Here is a 14,686-nt window from a genome sequence, read left to right on the forward strand (position 1 = left end):
CATTCACTCACACACACACTTTCTCTCTCCCTCTCTCTCTCTCACACACACACACACACACACACACACAGTCATACTCACAAACACGCATTCACTCACTCACACAGGCACAGTCTCATACAGTCTCTCTCTCTCACACACACACACACACACACACACACACACACACACACACACACACACACACACACACAGTCATACTCACAAACACACACATTCACTCACTCACACAGGCACAGTCTCATACAGTCTCTCTCACTCACACACACACACTTGTACTGACACACTTACTCACTCACATGCACACTCTCACATACTCTCAGACACTTATACTCACACTCACTCACATATACACTCTTATGCTCACACTCACAGATGCACACAGAATGTACACACTCTTGCACTTGCTCACTCACACTAATACACATAACACACATTCACTTACACTCAATTGTTCACACACACTCACTCACACACACACACAAATGCTCACACATGCACACAAATACATAGACGCGCACTCACGCATACATGCACATGGCTGCTTGTTCTGTGATTGGAGAGTAAACAGTGCCAACAAATTATTTTGCCCCATTTTGCCTCTTCCTCACGCCCACCCAGCCAACCCGCCCACCCACTGACTGACATCCTTCAACTTTGATGAGTTGCATTGTGGTCATGATATGTCCAACAAGATTGGATGTTGAGGGACAGCGATAGAGAGAGCTATTCCCACTGGCAAGGGTCTGTCAGTAACTAGGGAGCACTGTTTTAGGAGAATTGGCAAAAGAACTGGAGTGGAGACGAACATTTAAACACGTTGGGGTGATGATGATTTGCGTCACACAGTCTCAAAGGGCAGCAGAAAGTGACTCAATATTCACTTTCCAAAACAGTGTTGGATAAGCGCTCAAAAATGATAGGGCTTTGGGGAAAAAGCAGGGGAGTGTGACTAAGGAGAGAGCTCATTTGCTGAGCCAGCACAGGAACAATGGGCTAAAAAGCCTCATGCACTGTGTGAGTCTGTGTGATCCCATTGGAGGAACTGGATTGGACCAATGGGATGTGATTCTTAATTAAATGTCCTGTCTGAATCACTCAATTGGCTTCAGATTCAATATTTACATTAGATCACAGCCAATCGATCTCAAGCCATTACAGCTAACTAATTTGGATCATTCCTGTGGTGAAGGGTTCAAATCCCCGTTAAAACCATAAGATTTGGAGTGAGATTGGGGAATGGGGTTCCTCACTCGGACCAACAGGTAATTGAGTTTTGGAGTAAATTTGCAGAGAATGTTAAGCTTGCTGCTTGTGTTCTAGAAATTTCTGTACCTGATAACTCACGTAGAGTGTTGTAAGCACCAAAAGTTCACATAAGTTACAGACGCCTGGTCTTAAAATTACACTATCTACTCCAAATGTATAAGCACACTAGCTGTAATAACATTCCAAATCCTGGATCACAAGCTTGGAATAAGATTTAGTCTGAAAGCACAGTTGGATATTATAATTGTAACTAGAAGCAAGCAACTCTGAGCCAATTTCTGTTCTTATCAGTGAGACCCTCCTCTCAATCTTTGTTTTAAAATTCATTTGTGGGATGTGGACATTGCTGGCATTTATTGCCCATCCCTAGATGTCCCTTGAGAAGGTGGTGGTGAGCTGCCTCCTTGAACTGCTGCAGTACATATGCTGTAGGTAGACTCATTGTCCTTAGGGAGGGAATTCCAGGATTCTGACCCAAAGTTCTGCCTTCCAAAAGGCCATCATCTGAATTTCAATATTTGTCTCTGCTTTCTCTGCACTTTTCTATTAAACTGAATCTCCTGTTATGTCATTTTCATGTAATAGTACATCAACTTTATAGCAGTAAAACAGGCCATTCAGCCCATCGGGCCCACCCTTCACCAGGTTTAGTAGTCTGACTGACTGGTGAATATTTGATGGAATTACTAAATGTATGTGACTTGAGCTGCACAAAGGAAATGGAATGGTCTGCAGGGGATTCACGGCTGCTGAAGGGGGGAATATGAGACCATCCCTCTAGGTCGAACTGTATACCTAGCTATTCTTTCTGCTGTCTTCCCAATTCTCTGATGAACGCGAGTCCTAAATGATTAATTACTGAACCGTACTGTGATTTAAGGGTAGGATGACGTGGTAGGTCCCAGCTAGAACAGGAATTCAATCCATTAACTACACATCTAGCCAACTGGGTTAACTGTCCAACCACATCTTCCACCACCCCCCTCACCAACCCAGCCCTTTTCCTCCATCAGCTTTTTATCCAGCTTCCCCGTAAATGCTTAGCCACTTTTGATGTCAGCCACACCTTCAGATAGTGAGCTTGTAGGTGACTAATATCATTGCTGCAAATATATATTCGGGTGTTTGTTTATGGGATGTGAACATCACTGGCTAAGCCAGTATTTACTGCCCAGAGAGCACTTTAAGGTCACCCAGTTTGCTGTGCGTTTGGAATCGCCTCTCAGCCAGACCAGGGAAGGATTGCAGGTATTTGTCCCTGAAAGACATTAATGAACCAGATGGGTTTTTACAACAATCGACAGTGGTTACATGGTCACCATTAGTCCAACTCTTTATTCCAATTTTTTAAAAAATTCAAATTTCAGCACAGAATCACAGAATTGTTCCAGTGCAGGAAAAAGCCATTCAGCCCATCATTCCACATCAGTTCTATTCCCTTTCCTTCTCCCCATTGCTCTGCACACTATTTCTTAGCCAAATAATTGACTAGTGCCCCTCTTGAATGTGCAGACATAAACATTCACCCAGCCCCAGTATGAAACACTTGCTCGCCATTAAGAGTATTACGTGCCACGTTTGTCAAAAACAGAGTACAATTTAATAGGCGGACCAGCAAGTAGAAAGTGGAAATCGGAATAAGAGGGGATTTGATTTGCTTCTGGACAGAGTTGGAGGATACAAAGGGAAGTGAGGCGAAGGGAAGGATGAAAAGATGCAGCAAGACTCTGGATAAGCAGATGCAGTGACGGAACAGAGCAGTGGGGTGCGAGATTAATAAAGGTTGAATAACAGCCCTCTATCCCCAAAAGAATGCTTATGTGCCGTTCTCAATCGAACCGATCAGCACCACAGACAATTCTTTGCACATCCCTTTGTGTATCAGGGCACCCTTTTACAGGGCAGGGCCCTGTCAACAGCCACATTCTGTCAAATCATAACCTTCCGAATTCTCCCACATTATGAATGTACCCCTCCCCACAATGATGCAGTCCCTATAGTATCAGTCCAGTACATTAGAAATGCAGAATAAGTATAGCAACATGCCAAAACAGACCAGAAAGAGATCAGCTGTGAAACAAAATGTTACTAATAGAATATAATATTTGATATTTTTGGTATCGAGTGCCAAGCCAGGCTTTTACCTCAAGTGATGGTATTTGATATTTTGGTGAGAGAAGTTGGGTTTTGTTTTAATGTGATTCACCTTGATGGTCCACAGCAGTACCGAGGGACTGCTGCACTGTCAGAGGAGCGACCTTTCAGGAGGGACTTAAAAGTATCATCGACTATCTAAGATGGATGTAAAGAATCCTGTAGCAGTGTTTTAGAAGGGCACTGAGGTTACTTTTCTGGTGTCCTGGCCAATATGTATTCTTTATTCACCCAGATCCACCATGCTGCTTGCAGGAGCTTGCTACGTGCAAATTGGCTGCTGCATTTCAAATATTGCAATAATGTGCAACTCATCAAGTACTTCATTGGTTGAAAAGTGCAATGGGATATCCTGAGGTAAAAGGCGCTATAAAAATACAGGTCTTTTTCTTTGTATTGTTAAGCCTGTGGCTTATTTTTGTTTCTCTGAACAAGGAGCATGAGAGCTAAATTATAATTCAGCAATGAGAAAAGGAAGCCTTAACTTGCATTTTTATCTTTGATTCTGTGTATTTATTTTTGAATGTGATTTCGGGTTTTTTTTAAAAGAGGGCGTGCTAGCCAGGTTCCACAAACTTTATTTCCAGATGCTGAGTTTTGATTGCTGATTTGCATTTTTAATTTCAGTCAGTATTTTCACATTGAATTTAGCTATGTCAACTGTCACATCACAGTTGCAACCTTTGGCCACTAAGTGGTACTATGGAGCAGGCAACCAATACATCTATGCTAATTCCATTGCAATTCTGTGTGTCAGAAAATCCTACATCCATCAGCTGAATGTGAACGAAGCCACGGATAGTTTGCCAGTTAATATTTGTAGTTAGTTAAGACTGATAATCAGTGTATGTACTTAACATTTGTATTGAGTAATGAATTGCAATAAGCATTTGCCATTTTATATAGTTGGTATATATTTAAAAAAGTATGTCCAATAAATATATGGAGTTAGTATTGGAAATTAGCGTATGTGTTTAATTAGTAATTGTAGTAAACATATATAATTAACCCATTTAATTAGTATTTGTAATTAGCATCCAAACCATATTTTGTAATCAAGTAGATCTCAAATTTTGGGAAGTGTGGTATTTGGGACCTACAATTCACTCAGTGCCTTGTGTTCCAACATTGTAGAAAGAATAGAAGTGGAAACTTACTCCTGACTGGATTCCCTTTGTCAGGATCTACATCCATCAAATCCTTGACTGCTGTCCAGTGAAGAGACTGGGCCTGGACGCACCTGGAAATGGATGTTGATTATGGATGGTGTTAAGCTCAACTGTGAGGCCTTCCATGGTCAATTATTACACCCACATTTTCCAGCAGAGATAACGCTTGACGACAGCAGCCGGATGGTGACGGTGGAGTGGCCTGGGCTGTGATGCCTTTTAAAGTAGAATATCCTAACATTCTAAAAACTGAAAGAACCACGGATGCTATAAATCAGAAACAAAAACAGAAATTACTGGAAAAGTTCAGCAAGGCCTGGCAGCACCTGTAGAGAGAAATCAGAGTTAACATTTTGGGTGGAATGACCTTAGAAGGGCCACTGAAACGTTAACATTGATTTCTCACCACAGATGCTGCCAGACCTGCTGACCTTTCCTAACATTTCTGTTTTTCCAGCTTGACTTTCTGCCAGTGAGGATTGTCAGGTCCAGGAGAGGAACTGTGGCGTGCAGATCTGACTGCAGGGGGCAGAAGCCTGGGGAGGGAAGTTTAAAAAGAGGCATGTTTGTAAGCTTTAGGCTGGCCATCATTTACCCCCAGTATCCTGCCCATCCTGATAGCCCCACAGCTGCCTTCCCTGAAACTGCCCACACTCAATACCCTCCATTGTCCCCTCCTGGCTTCTTCTGCTGGTCTGAATTCCTGAGCTTGACCATCCCAAGAACCAAAGCATGACATCCCCACACTGATATAGCGGCTGTAGATACTCACTGGTGAGTGGTTTTCATCCATGTGTTGTTAAACTAGTTGCTCTGCTCTGTCTGCATGTCTTTAGGTGTGAACTAACCAGGGTCTCGTTTCCCTTGTTAAACAGTGCGAAGTTTTACAGTGTTCTGAGCATGCTAAACCTCTGCCAACAGAGAAAATCCACAATGTAATCCTTTCTCTTAATGGTCTGCTGTAACCATGTGACACGCACGTTCATTTGTATCTAATAAATAATTTATTTTTCATAAAAAGACCTTTCTGCACTTTTCCTGTTGATTTTCTTTTCGACTTGACACTGAATGTTTTTGCTACAGACTGATTCCTAGCTTTAATCTGCAACTGGAATGTTAGAATCAGTGACTCCTAAACACTCTGATTACTGTCTGCTTTCTTCCTCACACGTTATCTGGTGGGCCCTTTAAGAGCCATTCAGTTTCCACCATTTCCTCTATCTGTCATGTGGGAGTCTGAACTACACAGGGAGGTGAAGGTTTCATGATACAACACAAGATTGCTCACCCAGAGACAGGATGATATTTGAAGAGTCTGTGTTTGAATCCCACCATGACAGATAGTGGAATTCAAATTCGATTTAAAAACAAATCTGGAATTGAAGGCCTAATGATGACCTTGAAACAAAATCTAAAATCCTTGAGGGATTTTATCCGTAAATGAATCGCTTACATCTACAATAGACTGTTACACCTTAATCATTCTGTAGCATCCATATGCAAAATAGTCCTTTACATTTTAAGGGCTCCTGTGGTGATAATGTCCCTGCCTCTGAGCCAGGAGAGTTCCCATCTGCTTCAGACGTGTGCCCTAACATTTCTGAACAGCGTCTTATGATGAGTTGGGGGAGATGGTTTTGTCATGGTAATGTTGCTGGTATAGTCATCCAGGCTATTGGCTGTTGTTGTGGGCAAACAGGGTCAAATCCCACCACATGCAGCATTCAAATTCAATTCGATAATAAAGTCTGGAATTTCAAACTGACTGTGACAATGATCATCGGTTGTTGTGAAAGCCCCATTGAGTTCACTAATGTCCTTCAAGGAAGGAAATCTGCCATTCTTACCTGGTCTGGCCTACAGGAGACTCCAGACCCATAGCCAATGGGAGCTGGTGGAATTCAAATTCAATTCTTAGATAATAAAGTAATTCAAAGCTGATCAATGACTGTGACCATGATGATGACAATAGTCATAGTCATAGAGACATACAACATGGAAATAGACCCTTTGGTCCAACCAGTCCATGCTGACCATAATCCCAAACTGAACTAGTCCCACCTGCCTACTACTGGACCTCTAATCCTTTCCTGTTCACGTGCTTATCCAAATGTCTTTTAAACATTGTAACTGTACTCAACTCCACCACTTTCTCTGGCAGTTCATTCCATACACGAACCACTCCTTGTGCAAAAACTTTGCCCCTCATTTCACCTCTCTCCTCTCACCTTAACAACATGCCCCCTTACCTTGAAATCCCCCACCCTAGGGAAAAGACAACTGCCATAAACTCTACCTCTACCCTTCTTTATTCTATAAACTTCCATAAGGTCGCCTCTCAACCTCTTACGCTCCAGTTAAAAAAACAGTCCTGGCATTTCTCTATAACTCAAACCTTCCATACCTGGCAACATCCTGGTAAATCTCTTCTGAACCCTCTCCAGTCACCCAGCTATCACCAATAGTCTTTAGGGAAATGAGCCCACCACCCCTTACCTGGTCTGGCTACATGTGACTCCAAATCCATAACAATGCGGTTGACTCTGAACAGCCCTCTGGGCAATTAGTGACAGGCACTCAATACTGGCCCAGGCAGTGACACCCATTTCCCTGAATCGATTGGAGAAAACTTGACTATGGGAGAATTAGCTGCACCTGTCTGCATCTTGCCATGTGCACCCACACTCCAGAACTGCTCAGTAACCATTGGACAAGTCTGGCCTTGCTTCCAGGCTGATGGGTTATGGACCTCCTTTGGATGGGTCCAGGAAAGTTGGGAAGACTATTGGAGGTTGGCTGACCAAATGTCTCTCTGGGTCTCCGTGCCGGCCAGCTGGTTATTGGGAGGGTTTATAATCGAGCTGTTCAGTCTCATTGCTAATGCACCTTTCTGTTGTCAATGCATCCCGGTGTAGGATCGTAAACCTAGAGCTCCTGGCCCAGAGACAGGGACGCTACCCGCTGTACCACAAGATCTCCCACCAGCCCTGCATATTTCCAAACATTCAAGAAACCCCCAGGGAGTGAATAAGAAACAGGCACTTCACATAATTCCAACTGAAATGAAACAAGCTGATGATTTAGCAGTGGAGGATGTGTTCTATAACATTTTTAGACAAGGGAATAGAGATGGGGAGAACGTTTAGGGCAAGGCATTGAGTTTTCTTTGAATCATTCACACGATGTGGGTGCTGGTGGCTTGGTTGGCCTTTATTGTCTGTCTCTAACTGACCTGGTAAAGATGACAGGGAGCTGCCTTTAATTGGTTCCTTTACAAAATCACAAAATTATTACAGCGCAGAGAGTGGCTATTCAGCCCATCATGTTTCTACCAGCTCGAATGTCAATCTCCTGCCTTGTCCCCATATCCCTGCTATTACAACCTAACACAAAACACTCAGTGCCCTTTCGAATGCCTCAATTGAACATTATTGTAGCTCTGAATGTACCTCTCATTTATGCATTTATTTAAAAGGGAAGGGAGATATAAAGCAGGTAACAATAGGCCAGTTAGTGTAATGCTTATTATTGAGAAAATATTAGAGTCTATTAGAAAAGATGTAATTACAGAGCATTGAGAAATACATGGTAAAATAAAACAGAGTCAGCATAACTTCATGAAGGGGAAGTGTGTATGTGTCTCTCTCTGGATCTCTCTCTCTATGTTGGCGTGTTTTTCTGTCTGTGCAACACTGTCTTGTGTATGTGTGACTGTCCAGCTGTCTGTCTGTCTCAGTGCATTTGACTGATTGTGTTTGTCTGCGTGTGTCTGACTGTGTACCTCTCTCTGTCTGTGTCACACTGTCTTGTACATATGTGTTTTGTCTCTGTGTTTTTCTGTTTATCTCTCTCTCACTCTGTGTCTCTGTCTTTCTCCTTGTCTTTCTGTGAGTGTCTCTCTCTTTCTCTCTCTGTGTATCTGTGTGCGTTTCTCTACATTTCACTGTTGTGCCTCCCAGATAATTCTCTTGTGAAAGTTGTTTGATGGTTGGGATTATCTGGCAGAGGAAGGTGGATGGTGAGTGAGAAACAGGAACAGAACTGACGTGGATATGTGGAAAAGGAAGGGGATGGAGAGAAAGGAGGAGACATGTATAGGAGGGCAGGAATGGAGAGGGGTGGAGAGAAGGTGAGACGAGGGGATTTGGAAGAGACGTGGGCAGAAAAGAGAAACATTATCAAGAACATGAAGTGCATAAAAATTTCATTCAGCAAAATTAATCAGAAAAGGCCAGTGAATCTCATACAGGGACAATGCAGGCTCCAGTAAAACCCAGGACCTAATCCCATTAGCTAAATGTCAGTGATAGGGTCGTGGCCTGTTGTTTAGAACATGCACAAACCATTCAAAGCCCAACCTTTGAATGATGATATCATCTGAGCACTCAAACAGATTAAATCTCCTTCTCCTCTCTCCATGACTCTGTGCTTCCATATTCACTGACTGGACCCAGCCAGAATGCAGACTGGGAGACAGTCGGCATTCACTAGGTACCTTCTTACTGCGTTCACATCATAACTTCTTGGTGAAATTTTAAAAAAAAACACAGGAAACCAGCAAGCAGATCCTGATTGCGATGATTTGTGGGAAAGCAGCAAAAAGTCTTGACGGAATTGCACAAGAACAGCAAGCTCTGTCTGCCAGCAAGTGAAAAGCTGCAAGAAAGAAAACGTTCCGTGTAACTAGGGCGGCACACAAACCCACAACATGCCAAAGCCTGAGTTGGTGCTGGAGGCAGAGACCCTAAGACTCATCTTAGATCTGCACCTTAAAAGCTGCAGGCCTATGGCCCTTATGCAGGAAGTTGACATTGGAAAGGGCAGCTGGGTGTCTAGTGGGTCAACATGGGCAAGATGGATTGAATGGCACCCTTCTGAGCTGTATCATTTCTGCGGTTTGAAGCCAGTCAAGTTACTGATGACATGCTGTTGCTGTAGTAATGTAGGATAAACAGTTACCGAGTTGTACACAGCAAGATTGCTCAAACAGCCTTGCAACGGTGACCAGATCATCTGTTTTAGGGAGGATAACTACCTAAACCACAGCTTTGTACGTGACTTACATGCAGAGGCTTTCTGTCCCAGTGAGGATCCCATAGACATTGTCACCTCATCTCCCACTCTCCCCACCCCCTCAGAGCCCTTCAAACACTGCAAGGGCCTTTCCAGAACTTTCCACTCCTCAGTAACTTCCTTTTGCAAACTGGGGCAGAAGTTTGCCATCAGGATTTATTCAATGGATAGACATGAAATGAATTCTACTCAGTTGATGTGTCCTTTCTATTAGCTTAATGGATCTTGGAAAATGTCGCTCGATCAGAAAATATCAGCCTGCCCAAGAAATTCCAAACTCTGTGCTGGCCCAGTCCGTGAGTGTTTAATGGGGGAGAATGTAGAGGGAGCTTTACTCTGTTTATAACCTCATGTTGTCCCAGTCCGGGAGTGTTTAATGGGGGAGAATGTAGAGGGAGCTTTATTCTGTATGTAGCCTCATGCTGTCCCTGTCCCTGGGAGTGGTTGATGGGGGACAGTGTAGAGGGAGCTTTACTCTGTATCTAACCCTGTGCTGTCCCTGTCCCTGGGAGTGTTTGAAGAAGTAGCAGAGTTCTTTAGCTCACGCTCCAGACTTCGGTGAGCCGAAAGGAGGATTTTATGTCCAGTTCGTTAAAACGATTGGAGGTTCAGTTCCAGCCACAGCTTAGAAACAAAGCCTTGGCAAGGTGCAGCGTTCCGAATAATTCCAGTTCACTTCCCAATCCAGCAAAGGAGCTGGTTGTGATTTCCTGAAGGTCTCAGTTCTCTAGCGGGAAGTGTTTTTCTGACCTGTAGGTTAATGATACCACTCTGCACAGCTCTCATTCAATCTGTATTAGATTGATCCAATACAAAGGACCCTGACAGTTCTTTCTCTCCCTTATCTGAGCTGTGAAAGAAACTCATTAACCAAAAGGGTTTAATAACAGTGAGTTGGAGCAGGCTGGTACTAAGTGAAAAATAAACACATGCTGCTCTCACACACTCAGCCTATTCTCACGTACTCACACCTGCTCTCTCACACTCACGATTACTATTGCGGACTCACACATCTCTCACACTCATGTCTCCTCTCAAACCTACTCTAGAACACTCAATCTGTTTGCGCACATTCACGTCTGCTCTCATGCACTCACACCTGTCCTCACACCCTCAGCTTGTTCTCACACACTCACACCTGTCCTCACACCCTCAGCCTGTTCTCACACACTCACACCTGCTCTCACACGCTCACACCTGTCCTTACACCCTCAGCTTGTTGTCACACGCTCACACCTGTTCTCACACCCTCAGCCTGCTCTCACACACTCACACCTGTCCTCACACCCTCAGCCTGCTCTCACACACTCACACCTCTCCTCACACCCTCAGCTTGTTCTCATACACTCACACCTGCCCTCACACCCTCAGCTTGTTCTCATACACTCACCTGTTCTCACACACTCACACCTGTCCTCATACCCTCAGCCTGCTCTCACACACTCACACCTGTCCTCACACTCTCAGCCTGCTCTCACACACTCACACCTGTCCTCACACTCTCAGCCTGCTCTCTCACACTCACACCTGTTCTCACACACTCACACCTGTTCTCCCACATTCAGCCTGTTTTTGCACAATCATACCTATTCTCTCACACTCAGCCATTTCTCGTACACGCAACCTGTTTTCACACACTACCTGTTCTCGCACACTCACACCTGTTCTTGCACACTCACACCTGCTCTCTCACACACAAACCTCCTTACACACCATGTACACACACACACGCCTGCTCACTCTCACTGCAAACACAATCATGTTCACGCCTGTTCACTCTGTCACATGCACTTAAGTGCACATGTGGACACACAGATGTGCTCCTGTGTGTAAATGCACAATCCTACACACATGTATCTGTAAACATACACCCCTAGACACACCCTGATGCACACACCCAGCTTTACATCCACACATACACCAGTACGTGCGTTGACCCAATGCACACAATCATTTGCACACACACATGTACTTACACTCCAGAGAAATAACAAATCCCAGCCCCCCTCCCCCAGTACTCCTGGACCAAGAAAGACAATGTTAATCTTCAAATGTGACTCAAGGCCCCCAGCAATGTAGTTGGCTCTCAAATGCCCTCTGGGCATGAGGGATGGGTAATAAATGCTGGCCTGGCCACTTCCCATGAATGAATAAAGAAAGCTCCCTCAGGACCTGTTCCATCTTGCCCCCTCCCTCCAGTGAGCTGAGGGATACTGGGCTGTATTTCCTGTGGGCAGCTCAATCTACAACCAGTTTCGTATCAAGCCCAGGAGGCAGATATTCAGACTGGCTTTGAGGAGGGTCTTCTATAGAAATAGGAGCATGTCTTTCGGCCCCTCAAATTTGTTGTACTGTTAGTAAGATCATGGCAGAGCTGAGGCTTAACTCCACATCCCACACCTTTAGCCTGAATGCCCTTTGATTATCAAAAACCTGTAAATCTCAGAAATCTCTCATCTGCCACTGTTTGTGTGCACAGGTTCATTTCCTAACTTTGCTCCCATAAGACGTGGGTGTGAATTTTTCTTTTCTCTCTTTTTGGTGAAAACCCTCATCCTAACTGCTCCAATGAGCGGGAGTTGTTCAAGGAGGGTGTTTGAGGCAGATGGACACAGAAACCTTGTTAAAACTAAACAAGGCATTAGTTAGATCACAGTTGGAATACTGGGAGCAGTTTTGGGCCCTATATCTAAGGAAGGGTAGACTGCATTGGAGACAGCCCAGAGAAGGTTCACAAGGCATATTCCAGGAATGGAAGGACAGTCTTGTGAGGAGAGGTTGAGGAGTTTGAGTCTTCCTCATTGGAGTATAGAAGCGTGGGAATCAACCTCATTGAAACATGGAGGATTCTTAGGAGTCTTAACAGGGTTTGGTGTGGAATGGGCGTTTCCTCCTGTGGGAGAGTCCAGGGCATGGGGGAGGAGATGGTCTAGTGGTATTATCGCTGGACTGATAATCCAGAGACCCAGGTAATGTTATGGGGACCTGGGTTCAAATCCTGCCATGGCAGATGGTGGAATTTGAATTCAATAAAAATCTAATGATGACCATGAATTGATTGTCAGGAAAAGCCCATCTGATTCACTAATGTTCTTTAGGGAAGGAAACTGCCATCCGTACCTGGTCTGGCCAACACGTGACTCCGCAGCCCACAGCCCACAGCAATGTAACTGCCCTCTGGACAATTAGGGGTGGGCAATAAATGCTGCCTGGCCAGCAAGACCCTCATCCTGTGAATGAATAACAAAAACAATCCCAGAATATGGGTTTAAGACAGCAATGAGGAGAAATTTCTCAGAGGGTTGTGAAACTGTGGAATTCTTTACTGCAGAGGTATGTAGAGGTGGAATGGTTAAGTGTATTTAAGGTTTAATTTGAATGGAGGAACCGATGTTTTTAGGGAATGGGCAGGAAAGCGGATTTGAGGAATTACACATCAGCCATGGTGGAGCAGACTTGATGGGCTGAATGGCCGACTTATGGCCCAACCTGAAATGCACGATCACTGAGGTGCAATGGAGAGAAGGCGAAGGAGCATTTTGATCAAGAGGAACTGCCAAATACTGGTTGAAGATGTTTCACTCCTTCAGTAGGACAGCGGCTGGAGTGACTCCATCTGGTAGACCATTCCACGAGCACGTGAGAAGTGGGGTGCCTGCAGGTAGAAATGAAGCTGGACCCTATAGACACGGTTACGGAGGAAAAAAAAACCCACAAACTGAATGCACCCTGGCATCAGCAGAACATTCTGTGCTCCCAAGAAATAGAATCTTGTAATCACACCCACAGACAACCACTCTCTCCACAACGAACACTCAGTGGCAGCAGTGTGTCCTATCTGCAAGACGCACTGCAGAAATTCACCAGAGATCCTGAGACAGCACCTTCCAAATGCAAGACCACTTCCATCTTAAGGACAAGGGCAGTAGATGCATGGGAAGGCCACCGCCTACAAGCTCCCCTCCAAGCCACTTACCGTCCTGACTTGGAAATATATCGCTGCTCTTTCACTGCCGCTGGGTCAAAATCCTGGCATTCCCTCCCTAATGGCATTGTGGGTCAACCAACAGCAGGTGGACTGCAGCAGTTCTAGAAGGCAGCTCACCCCCACCTTCTCGAGGGCAACTAGGGATGAGGCAGGAAATGCTGGGCCCAGCCAGCAACACCCACGAGAAAATAAGTTTGAATAGGGAACCCAGGAATGTCAGAAACAGAGCAGAAATCTTTTGGAATTTCATTTCCTTCTCTGACAACTGATCTGATGTAGTTAGAGTTTACTGTCTGATTGAGGGATGCTCAATGAATGGGTTGACATGTTTCTGAAGCTGTGTTTTTATTACACGTCAGTTGTCCTGACATGTTGAAGGCAATTTACCTCGAACACAGCATATTTTAAATTCCAGCTGTTGTAGGAGCACCTCAAGGATCCACCCAGTAATTAGCCCCTGACAAGATAAGGATTGTAAAATTCAGAATCAGCTCCTCACTCGGGTGTGAAGTGAGTGGGCACTTCAGCTGAACATCATGGGTTTGGGGTACACATTCCATTGTCTCAATTACTAAAGGAGCCGGTAATAATTCTCACGCTCCATCTCCCCCCTCCCTCACCTCCTCTAGCGCTCTCTGAGATCTCTGTGCTCCCTAACATCTCGTACCGACATTATTTCAGACTTTTCAACATCCGCAGTAACTCACTTGTATCTTTCACTCCCACCTGCTTCGACTTCTGCTGTTCCCTTGCTCAAACCTTCCAGCTCTCTTTCTCAGTCCCTCCTCTTCTGAGGGATCCCATCTATTGCTAGACTCAGGAACACAGATAATAAATGAAGACCTGTGGATGAAAGTGGAGATTTTTGTAATGTGGCTGCTAAGGCTTACGCTAAAATATTCCATTTACAGACATAAAACAAATGAAGAGGGGTTTGAAATTTCAAGAGCAAAAGGAATTCCTTAAAATGTGACATCAGGAAAGAAAATCTCAATATTTCAGCCATTAGTTCAGCTGAAAATCTCCTGATATC

General features: G+C 44.5%; 1 protein-coding gene across 4 annotated transcripts in view; it reads left to right on the forward strand.

The window, feature by feature from the left end:
• The window catches only part of LOC125446853 (SH2 domain-containing adapter protein F-like), a 209,065-nt gene that overhangs the window by 142,260 nt on the left and 52,119 nt on the right, over nt 1-14,686 (forward strand). The window contains exons 5-6 of one of the 4 annotated variants that reach the window (XR_007246472.2): nt 3,659-3,780; nt 4,558-5,591. The exons of the other annotated variants lie outside the window; for them this stretch is intronic. The gene's annotated coding sequence lies outside the window, so the exon portion shown is untranslated. Of the gene's footprint in view, nt 1-3,658; nt 3,781-4,557; nt 5,592-14,686 lie in introns of those variants that run through there. 4 annotated transcript variants of the gene reach the window in all.

The sequence above is a fragment of the Stegostoma tigrinum genome, chromosome 36, assembly GCF_030684315.1.
Source record: "Stegostoma tigrinum isolate sSteTig4 chromosome 36, sSteTig4.hap1, whole genome shotgun sequence".
NCBI lineage: Eukaryota > Metazoa > Chordata > Chondrichthyes > Orectolobiformes > Stegostomatidae > Stegostoma > Stegostoma tigrinum.